The 12,173-nt window shown below is 38.2% G+C and overlaps 1 protein-coding gene across 1 annotated transcript in view; it reads right to left on the bottom strand.

Moving 5' to 3' along the window:
- The window catches only part of CNTNAP4 (contactin associated protein family member 4), a 279,240-nt gene that overhangs the window by 197,909 nt on the left and 69,158 nt on the right, over positions 1-12,173 (bottom strand). The window lies entirely within an intron of this gene.

Below are 12,173 nucleotides of genomic sequence, written 5' to 3'. Positions count from 1 at the left end.
AGAACTAGGGGTCTTGCTGAAGATTTGAAATGTTTAACTTGATAGGTGAACATTCCTGCCAACACGGGGAACTAGGATGTCTATCGCACACATGCTGGGTAATGGTCTGCTCTCCTACCCCTCTGCCCAGGACTGGATGTAAGGAAGTAACTTCAAGCTATGAAGGAACTAAAGCTATGGTGGAACTAAAAATCTACTTTTGATCATGTTTAGAGAAGGAAGTACATTGATAAGTCTGGGAAAACAAGTCAAGAAATAGTTCCTGCCCTCAAAATATTTACAGTCTTTTGGGAGGGACAGATGTTGAAAACCATGTTTGAAACACACATTAATGATGGGGCGTGTGCAGGAGAAAATATCATAATGAAGATGCTCTATCTGGTGGTGGGCTGGAGCTCACTCCCAACAGTTTGTGAGAGACAATCATTAACTTTTCAATTTTGCAAGCTAGTTATTAAACATAACCATCTTTGCAATTGGTCATGATGAGAGTATTTAAACCACGGAAATTGCAAACTCTGCAAATAAGCACCTGCCCCCACCCCAGCCAGTTTACCAACACACCACTGATTCTATCCTGTGTGGGAGGAGGGTAGTGGGTAAGAGGATGCGGGAAAAGAGAACCAAGGAAATCATAGAGGAAGCTGTGCTTGATCACTCAGAAGTAAAGAATACAAGTTGTGATGTATGTTCAAGGAAGTAATGTGTGGAGCATAATTTATTGTGTTATATTTCATCCAACACACACCAAAATACTGTAGATGTGACTCCTTTATATCTTGTTAAGATGCTTCATTCTTCCAGTTTAATATAATAATTTGGGGAATTCTTTTGAGTTTTAACATTGCTGATAATACAAGTAACATATCATCATTGTAAAAGTTATGAAATAGGGTTTGACCATTCTCGAATCCATATTTATCTAACATTTAATGTTTTAAATGCCACATCAATTACATAGCACCCCAAATAAGAATGTTAGCACATTTTCTTCCCCCATTCTTTTGCTGCTCACCTTGAGGCTCTGATAATAAGGTCTGGAATTTTAGATACAGGTTACCATTAATTTATATAGTTTTAATTCAAGCATTATTCTTGGCATATACGATCCATTTTATGAAACCTTGAGTACAAGACCTCATTCAAAGAAATGCTCAATAAATGTCTGCTCTTATGGTAGGGCGTATGCCATTGTAGGACCTGAAGGCACACACCAGTGTTGACAACCGCTCTGTAAGACTTCACGATTATTTTGATGGTGGAACATAGCCTAATAACACTCTGACAGATGAAGGGCAGAACTCTGCTACTTACAACTACAAACAAGAGAAGACGCCAGGCAGGACCACACAGGGGGATGCACCAGGGGACAGGATAACGGCAAAGTGGAGCTGTAGGAGGCAGCTTCTGTATGACAAGCAGGGTAGGGCTGGCTAGCTAGGCTTGGTGGGCTTCCTGTGAATTGGCTTATTTGAACAATTTATCTAGGAGGCACTAGGGCACTAGTTGTCTGGTACCTGTCCCAGCAGTGATGCTTAGTGACCCCAAAGGGTGAGAACCTAACAAAGGAAGTGGTTGGAATATGGACATCATCAGCTGCTAAGAAAGGAAAGTGCCCAGTCCTAGCCAGGGTCAAAACTGGGTCAAAGCAGCATTTTAAGAAATTATATTACAACAAACTGCACATGTACCCTTTAATCTAAAATAAATAAGTTGAAATTCTTTTTAAACATTATATTATAAGAAGGTCCTCTCTTGACGGCATCACACTAATGACTTTGCATTCAGGTATAATCCCTGTTTCTTACTGTCTTTAGAATTAGATACATCATCAATTTTCCATCTTTCTTAAAGTTAATCATTATTCAAAAGTGTATTCCACTCCATGTGTCAAAAGCACAATGTTCTTCCTCTTTTGTGGATCCAGAAATTTTTTACATACTTGATTTTTGTTTATGTTCTGACTTTTAATTTTCTCTGTATTTGTTCTTAAAGAACCTGTGATTTTGGGTGCAGTTTCATTGTACACCAATATTATCTACCTGTATGCTTATAAAGTACAATATTCTCATCTTTTTTTTTTATTATAAGTTCTAGGGTACATGTGCACAACGTGCAGGTTTGTTACCTATGTATACATGTGCCATGTTGGTGTGCTGTACCCATTAACTCGTCATTTACATTAGGTATAATTCCTAATGCTATCCCTCTCCCCGTCCCCTCCCCACAATAGGCCCCGGTGTGCGATGTTCCCCTTTCCGTGTCCAAGTATTCTCATTGTTCAATTTCCACCAATGAGTAAGAACATGCGGTGTTTGGTTTTCTGTTCTTGCTATAGTTTGCTGAGAATTATTCTCATCTTTTAAGCAAGAGTGCTTGTTGCCTAGACATGGTCCCTGGGTGTCTCGGGGTCATTTGTTTAGCACGGCCCTGGTGTCCACGAAGGGCACTTCCTACCCTTGCAGACTGTTGTTTATACGGAATGTGTTCTTGAATGATCTGAAGTACACTTTAAATAGCACCCTGCCACAAATAGCTCGGGGAGTTCTTGAACTCTGTGAGAACTGCTCCTGAGGCGTTATTTTAAAATCTGAATCAATGCTTCCTCCATCTTTCATTTTTCAGGATGTGACGAAACACCATCCATCCTCCTCTACTTATTCTAATACCGTATTACTTCCCATTTGCTGAGCAAGGGAGTCCTTTTTGTCAGGCACTTTGTGAAGGCCTTGTTAATTAATTCTCAGTGCAATCTACATAGTAGATGGTGCATCAGATACCAAGAGTCTGAACACTTTGCCCTCACCCGTGAAGCAGTCAAGAGGCACCATGCCCCTAACTAGGACACAACAGTGCCTCTCATAGTGTCAGGATGCAAAGGTGGGAATCAGTGGTTCCCAGTGGTGTAGAAAAGACTCGCTGACACTGACAGAGATCAGGGAACCTCAGGATTAAGCTACCAGGCAGTAGGGTTAACTTCGCTTCCTGTAGTTAACAATGCACCACTTCTTTGAAGTACAGGCACATGATGGACATGGCACATGGATGCATATTTCCCTCCACTGTCCTATCTAATTTTATTCTTTCCCTCCAGGCCCTGTCAAAACTTTACAAATTGAAAGTCATCCAGGGTCTGGTGCTAATCAAGTATCTTTAATTCTCTTATTGCTGCAACTGCACATCTCTCTGTATTTTTGTCATTTTTGTTTGTTCACAAGGAAAAGTTAAGAAAGGGTGAATGAAGTGCCCTTAGAATGCCACCATCTCAGCCTGGAAATTCCACATTTGGAATTGCATCTGTATCAGCTGATACCTCTGAGAAAACACTGATTTGTTTGCTTCTTGTCCTTTCTAGTTAACTGTAATGGTTTAAAGCCAGAATTGAGAATATGTTTTCCTAAAGTCCAGAATTTCATAGTATTTCCCTTGCATTTCCATGCCTCTACAGGCCAGTATTTAAAAAAGCGAACACATGACAGAAACACAGCAAGGAAAAAAGAATCAGTGTGATTCTAGTAAGTTAAAATCGGATCATCAATTCTCATCAGGAGAAAGAACCTCTCACCGACTGCTCCCTCTTCCCAGCGCTGCTCATAGTTACAGCTGCACCAGCCAACTTGAAACATTCACAGTTAATTGACCTTGAACATTTCAATTTCTTACCTGTGGTGAAAAGGTACAACTGGTATGCAAATTAAGCTATATCATTAACGAGGTACACTGATAAAGTAATGGAAATTCAGATGCTTCTAGGCTATACCAAGTAATTTCAACCAGATAAGTTGGCCACAGGGAATCCAAATATCCCTACTGGGTTTTAAGCTGTGCCGCTCTGCAGATGCACATGGCATTAGTGTGTGATAGAGTGTTAGGCTTGTTCTAATTTTAAGACAAATGCTAAACAGTAAAATGGAAGACATAAGCTAGACAGAAAGACCCATAGAGATAAATTGATTATTCTTTGCAGACTTCTTTTTTTTTTTGCCAGCCTATGATGACAGCTAGTGACATGAAATGCAAACGTAACTTCAGCTGAGGTTAGACCACCAGCTGTGAGACCACCGCCAAACCGCACAGCCCTCAGAAACACACTATTGTCATATTTACTTTTTCAATGGAGAAAGTGATGACTAACTCCAGCAAATTATAAACTCTGTATTACTAAAAAATAAAATGTATTTATTTATTTTGTTTATTAACAAAACCTTTTAGCTGCTGGTTAAGTGTTATTTGAGCTCATGATTTTAGTATGCCAATATATTCAATATCATAAGAAACCAATTCTTATGAAACTAAAGACCATCTTTTCTCAACCCCTTCTCTTCCATGGTGAATGATAATTTACCTACAAAACAAAAACAAGAGTCTTGCCCCCACCAGTTCATATTTGTCCCCATACTGCAGGTTTCCTTTCCCTGTTCCACCCTCCTCTTTCCCCTGCCTTAACCTTGTTACTGAGACTTGGCATAATAAAGCGTCATAAATCTATTCAAATGGAAAAATGTCTTAACTCTTCATATTACAGACTAAAAGCTCACATTTAAAAATAAAAGTTCTCCCCATTCACAAGACTCTTAAATGCTGTAGTATTGTTATGAGAATTACATTTTAAAAGCACATTAAGTGCCTATTGATTTCTTCCACATTCAACCAACATCAGAGCATGTGGCAGTTAGTGTGTTTCGAATTATGAAAATTATTACTGCTATTAGCTCCAAAGAGAGTTACGATCACGGCAAAGTTCAGTTTTGAAAAAAAAAATTAGTAACTGATTGACCACAAAACACAACATCTCTTTTATTTGTTGCCTACCACTTTTCAACATCAGATTTCTGAGGAACTTGCTTCTGTAACATGTGTTGTTCTGAATTGTAAGAAAAGCAAACTAAAAATTATCCAGTGCCTACTGTATGCTAACCACACTACTAGAAATTGTATACATTATATTAACTTAATTATTAAAATTATCTTGTGAGATGCAATATGTTTTAACATCTCTTAAAAAGAAAAAAAACAAAAATATTTACAGAGGCTAAGTAAATTTTCCAAATACTATGCAAATATTTTAGTGCAGGTGAGAAATTACTTACTTTTAATACTATTTTAATCTGTGGGAGGATGTCACTTTACAAATCACCCCATTTTTCATTCTTTACCCCTGGAGTAATTACAACTATCTTTGCCTCATAGTAGTATATTTTATCCCAAGAATATGTTCAAATAATTTATTCAGCGTGATTTAATTATAAATTACCTGGCTGGCTGAATTATGTTTAAGACTCATATATCCCATCTACTAAATATCACCAGTATTTAGTGCTGGTCAGGGAGACACATCTTAAAATTTCAGGGAAGTGAAAGGAAAAAGTGAAGAAAAAATACTCTTAGTTGGAGTTTTTAAATATAGGTAAGAATCACCTTTATCCCGTAGTAATATTAAAAATGGCATGACACACATTCCTGGTGGTCATCAGTAAAGGCGACGTGTCAACTTTATTCAAGCAGACACTGCAGAGACAGAAGGAATTACATTTCTTCCCCGAGATTTTAAAGTGTAGAAGGACACAGATGTTCAAGGACACAAAACACAAGTGAACATAATTGAATGACGGTTCTAGCCACCATTAGGATATCTAAATTCCTAGAAAATAATTGGCTTAATTAAAATTGTCATAGGAAAGTTTCCCTCCAAGATAATTACTTTTTTTCAAATGTGATTTCATCTAGATTTCCCCAAGAGTCCAAGTGTGCCCAGATCATTTTGATCTTGACATAAAATTATAATAATGTAAGAAAATGGAAAGAACGTGGTGCCAATATTTGTTTGGCTCCCTTAAATGGTGTGCGGTGTCCCCAGGCCACCATTTACAGCCTTTTAATAGCTTTGTATTTTTACCAGTGTCATTTGTTTCAGCTGGAAGAGAACGTGACTCTACTGGTGCTGTGTATGTTGCTGTTGGTCTTATGTTTACTTCTGAATTTTGACCTTGCCTACTTTGATCACAGTGATTGTTTCAAGGATGGGCAGGTGACCTTGAGCCATGACCACAGAGCAATTTCAGGATTTTGTGATGACTATTGGAGAACAGACTCTTTTCTGCTATTAATGCTAAGAAGATAAGATACAGGCATCAAGCTGTAGGAGCTATTGTTGTGGAAAGCCTGTCTGAGGGAGGCCAAAAGAGAGAGAAGGAGAGTTGAGAAATGAAGTGAGACCAAGTTCTGAAAACAAGATCAGGACTGCTAGGTCCTGCTGTGCCTGCAGAGTGTTTGCCGTGCTTTCTAGTTACATAAGCCATTCGTTGGGCCCCTTACTTGTGCTTATCCTTCTCACAGTCACTGCTTCAACAATTCTCTCTCTCCTGCTTCATTATTTTTATTTTCTCTTTAACGGATAATTCCCATCAGTGCACTGTTGCATCAGCATGCTCTTATTTTTCTCATTTTAAAAGAAAAAACTTCTCTTGATCCCGTTCTAATTTTTTTTTTTTTTTTTTTTTTTTTTTTGCTTCTTTTAATGAATAACATAGGTCCACATCACTCTCCAATTTTTCTCACCCCATTCTTTCTTGGGCCAACTCCAATCAGATTTTCAATCTCTGCCACTCAACTGCAAGTGCTCTTGTCAAAGTCACCAAGAACTCCATGTTGCTAAATCCAGTGGTCAGGCTTCAGACTTCTGTTCACATGGACAATCTGTGGTGTTTGATACTGGTGACCGCTCCTGATGCCTGAAGAGACTTTGCTCACTTAGCTTCCACAAAAGCACCTTCTCTTAATTGTCTTGCTACCTAATTGTTTGCCCCTTCTCGCTCTCATTGCTGGTTTCTTCTTTTATCTCACATTATTTTTTAAAGTTGAGACTCTCCAGGTCTCAGACCTCTGCTCTGCTGCTTTTCTGTCTTCATTCACTCCTTGGTGATCTCTCTTAGCCTGATGAATTTAAGCATTACCCACATGTCAAAAATTCCCTCATTCATAAATCTGCCTACACCCCTTCCCTGAACCCAAGACTGGTGTATTCCATTCTACTTGATCTCTTTAACATTTCCAAAACTGATTTTCCATTCTCCTTCTGAATCCTCCTCTATTCACACCTTTTCCCAGACCCATATAATGGTAATCTTATCCTTCCAGTTTCTCAGTACAAAAAAAAACTGGAGTCACGCATGACCTCTTTGTTTCTCTCATACCATACTACAAAACCACCAGAAGATGCTGTTGGTGCTACTTTATTATTAAGAATCTTGCTGTTTTTCTGCCTTCCTGGATGCTCCTTTGATTCAGGCCACATTATTCAAGCCTGGATTCTTGCAACAGTCACCTAATAAGTCTCTCTCTCTCTTCCTGTGCCCACTGAGACTCTCTTCTCTACACGACAGGTGTGAAATATTATACCTGTGCACAAAATACTGCAATATTGCAAGAACTCTCAACTCTACAGAGTGAAAGACAAAGTTCTCACTAGCCATCTGCAATGTCCTCAATGATCTGCCTCCTTAAACCACCCCCGTATCATCTCTACCTCTCTTTTTCTTCTTCCCAGTTCACTGGTCTCCATTTACAATGGCCTCCTTGCCGTTCTTTGAATAAACTGAACATCAGTCATTTTCCATCTCAGGAGCTTTATTAAGCTCTTGTTTCTCCAGGAACGCTCTTCTCTGAGACACTCTGGGCTATTACCTTTGCTGCCTATAAGTCTTTTGCTTGAATGCTACCCTCTCTTAGAGGCTTGTATCTCCTGACCTCCCCCATTTAAAATTTCTTCTGCTCCACAATGATACTCCCATTTGTCTTCCCCTGAACCACTTTTTCATTTTGGACAGAAATCTCCATCTTTTAATATAGCATATGATTTTTATGTCATATATTTAGTGTTTATGTGTTATATTTATTAAAATATAAGCTCAATCAGACCAGGGGTCTTCACCTGTTTTATTCATTGACAGACCCCAAGTGTCTGGCACATTGCTGGACACAGAGTAGGTGCTTAAAAAAGTATTTACTGCATATAAGATTGAATTAAATTTGTAGTCACGTGGGTATAATAACATGGTCTAAATTTATACAACCTACGGAAAAAGCTGGTACTGTAACCAAACTGAAAGCACAGAATACTTTTCTTTGCTGCACGGTATTTTTTATCCAGTTTTCAAACAGAAGTTTAAGCACTCAGCTGAAATACACACACACACACACACACACACACACACACACACAATTGCCCCACACCTACACAGCTTAATCACTTGTAAACTACATTTCAAAGATGTATGTATTGCTTTGTTTTGGAATTTTTGATATGATGAAAAAGAGATGCTTTTTCACTTCAACTCCCCAGCAAGGTTCTTAATTAATAATACCTCACTAAATTGTCTCCTGTTTCAGTTCTTTGCTGTCAATCAATTTTCCCTCACAGCAAACTGGCAGACTGACTTTCAGTCTTACTTCTTGTATTGCCAGACTGGACATTTCTGAAATCTTTAATAATGCAGGGCTTTGAAAAGTAAATATTTACAAGCTTTCTCTATGCAGGCATTTTGATTTGTGTATTTGATTTGCAAGTTTTATGACAGCCAAATTTCCCCTGGAAGGCTAGAATAAAGTTACAAATATGCCAAATTCTGTACGTTAATTTTGTTTTTACCACAGAAAGTTTTATTTCATTCAGACTAGTAGTTTTGGAAAAATAATTTTTAGCACATAATGTCTAGAAATTCAGATGATAATCAGGATCTGCCCATGTTTTGCTTTCTAAGCCCATTATAATACCTTTCTAAAAGTTTTGATTTAGATCTTTTACAGGGAGGCAGGTCATTTCAGTAAATGACATCATGCATCGGAGAGAGCCTACTGGCAATATCCCAGAGATTTAAAAATCATTTTTCGCTTCTCTACCTTCTTTTTTTTTTTTATCTTCCCTAGCCAGACTGAGATGATAAGCTGTCATGAGCCAAATATTCTCATATCACTTCTTCTGGGTCAACAAACTGAAGTCACTCTCCTGTACCCAGCAGACATCATTTCCACTTAATGGTAGAAAAGCCAGCATTACTAGGGCATAGTATTATCAAAAATGTAAAGTGCAAAACCAATTTCAGACATTCGATTGATTAAATCATTTCATATTTCCTCAATTAGTAAATGCCAAAACACATTAATATAGCATTACATTCTCAATTCATGAGATTTGTTTACCTCTGGGCTTAAGTATTCTTTTAATTCGGTTTTGAATACACTATCTTATTGAATTACATGATTTCCTTATTTATTTTAAACAACAGACATTTATTTTTCACAGTTCTAGCGGCTGAGAAGTCCAAGATCAAGGGGCTGGCAGATTCCGTTCCTGGTAAGGGCTTGCTCCCTGGCTTGTAGACAGTTGTAATAATTTTTATTTCAGAGGCAAGAAGGGACATTATCAGTGATGCATGTGATCAAGACAGCCTTAACATTGCCCTCAGCTCAACTATAGACAAGTTTCTTTCTGACTTTAAGCTCTTGACCTCCCTTTTCTTACAGCATTTACTTTATAAAACTTATGATTATAAATTGTGTCTCTGCCCCTTGAGGTGTAAATCTTCATCCAACCCCTTGCCAGTTTTACAATCCAGGGATATCTTTCTCAAGGACCTGGGAGCCACCCCTTTGAAATGTAATCATCAAGAAAGATAGGACTTCCATCTTCCAGGCTCTGTGGGAGGGTAGGAGCCTAACTTACATAAGATCCAATTAGCAAACACAGATGGCCTCATCACATTGGCCAAATCCCCTCCCTCCCCAATGTCCTCCAGTATATTTCCACTAGCTCAGCCCAGCGCTTCAACGGAATTGTTTCAATGGAATGGAGTTCAATCTCTCTCCCAATACTCTTGACCTCTGTTGCAATACTTTTGTATAAAATCTTCCTTGACCACTTCACTCAATCCAGTGCAATTTTTCTTTGACAGGAAATCACTGTTTCATTTTAACTAAAACAATGTGTTTTTCATGATTCTGCCTAACGAATTGTATTCCCCAGTAACCTAACCATTCAACAACCAGAGCCTAAGAGAAGAAGCTGAAGAGCAATGCCTAGAAGTGAATGCGGGTCTGGCTAGGAGCTAGCCAGAGGAATTCTTCCTGGTAAGTGGCAATACTCAAAAGCTACTACACAACTGCTTCATCCATTAGCCAAAAAAAAGTCACAGCCAGCTTCAGGAACTCTGAATAGCCAACAAGAAGTATCATGGGGCCCAGCCAGTAAAAGGTGATGGTCTTTGCCAAGAGACCATTCAAAGGAATAGATGGGTCATTAAATGTCATAGTGTATATCAATAAATATCCAGTGTTAGAATCAACTCAATCAGACTCAGCAGATGTCACTGTCCTGGGCACAGAGATCCAACCAATAATCTTGTGGTAGTCACCAGCAAAATAACCAACACTAGCCAGGGGAGCCCCCATCTAGTCATGCCATGACATCATGCGAGTTCATCATATACCCACTGCCATTTTGGAAAAGAGTAGAAGGTTAGGAAATCAGAAAATCTGAGTGTTTACCTAGAAGGAACTGACACAACCAAAATAGGTGACTTTATCTATCAGAGACTAGGCATTTTGAGATGATCTCATATATGGTCATACATGGAAAATAGTCTCTGGACGAAACAACAAATAGAATCTCTCTCATCTTGACAATACTCATAATTGCTCAAGTTTTGACAACACTGAAAAATATGGGGTATTTTGTGTTATTCCTCAACTATCAATCTAACCTTCAGACTCAGGGGTTTAGGACTGGCCTGAGAAAATACTATCAACCAGTATTTCAGATCTGAATGATTAATACACTACAGTAGTACCGTAAGATATCTCACTGTATCTGCATGAGTATTTTGTTTGGGTGCTTAACATCTCCAAATCTGCTGATACATTTACATATTATGACTTTATAAAACGATACATGGATTATCAAAAATAATGCTGTTTGCCTGTATATATAGGTGGTCAGAAGAATTAATGCATGTATCCAATTCAAAAAGCATTTTGTCATATGTATAGCATTGGTACAGTCACAGTCACGTTCTGGGGCAGAATCACTCCACATTCATTGGGCATCACAATGATTTTTACTACAAACTAGACAGACATAAGCCAATATATATATGTATGTATTTTCACAGTTCCCAGTGTACATATACATACATCCATGCTGGCTTTAACAGATATGTTCTACAATAGACTGATACGGTGGTATGCAAACAGAATTCAGAGTTTGAAGCTAGCAGGTACAATATTCCCCTGTGCATGCATTCAACTCTAGAAATGCTTTCAATTGCAGACCCTTTTACCACACAATGAATTGCTTCCTGTAACATTCGTGCACCCCAGCTAGTTCCATCTGGCTCCTGGCCTACAAACAAATGAGAGGAATGCACAAGGGTTATGATTTTATGAAAACTGTAGAGAAAAGATTCGCTATTATGAGGTTTATGTCAAAATCATGATACATTACCATTACTTTTGCTGGAGACTAACACAGATTTAGATTTGTTTGCCTTATTCTTGATTATTAAATGTGTTTTAAATGATTTCTTTACCCCATCAGACCAAAAAAATGAAGTTTCAACATATTTGATTTTTTAGTATTACATCATGTTAAAATGGGGAAGAGCGCAAATGTAAGCAAACACAACAAACCATTGGTGGGTGATTTTTCCAATCAAGGCGCTTTTATTAATCTGATTTTAACCTGTGGTTATAAACTTGTAATTGTCCTTGTTGTTGTATCTCCTAAACTGAGATTTAAAACTCTTCTCAGATTACATGCCACTAATTATTCTATATTAGAAAAAGCAGGCGAATGTTTCCCTGGTTTTGCCAAGATAGAGATCAGCCAGGGTTTTGAGGGATCATGATCAAGTCTGTCAGGATGTGAAAGACGCAGAAGAGGGAAAAAAACACATCATTTTGCTCTGTTTATCTCCATCTTATGTCTATTTGTAATGTACAAAGTTCTAAATTGTCCTTTTTGATAAAAAGAAAGTCTCACAATGCAACCTCTTTTCCACTCAAACCAATGAGGCCTTTCATCGGATTGTCAGGTCTCCTATCATAGTTCACGGTTCCAAGTGTATATTGATCCACTGAGTCATAATAAAGTAGTGCTTCCAGCTGGGAATGAGAGTTAA

Source organism: Macaca mulatta, chromosome 20 (assembly GCF_049350105.2).
Source record: "Macaca mulatta isolate MMU2019108-1 chromosome 20, T2T-MMU8v2.0, whole genome shotgun sequence".
NCBI lineage: Eukaryota > Metazoa > Chordata > Mammalia > Primates > Cercopithecidae > Macaca > Macaca mulatta.
The sequence above is the reverse complement of the archived record's forward strand: the minus strand, read 5'-3'. Positions and strand labels throughout refer to the sequence as shown.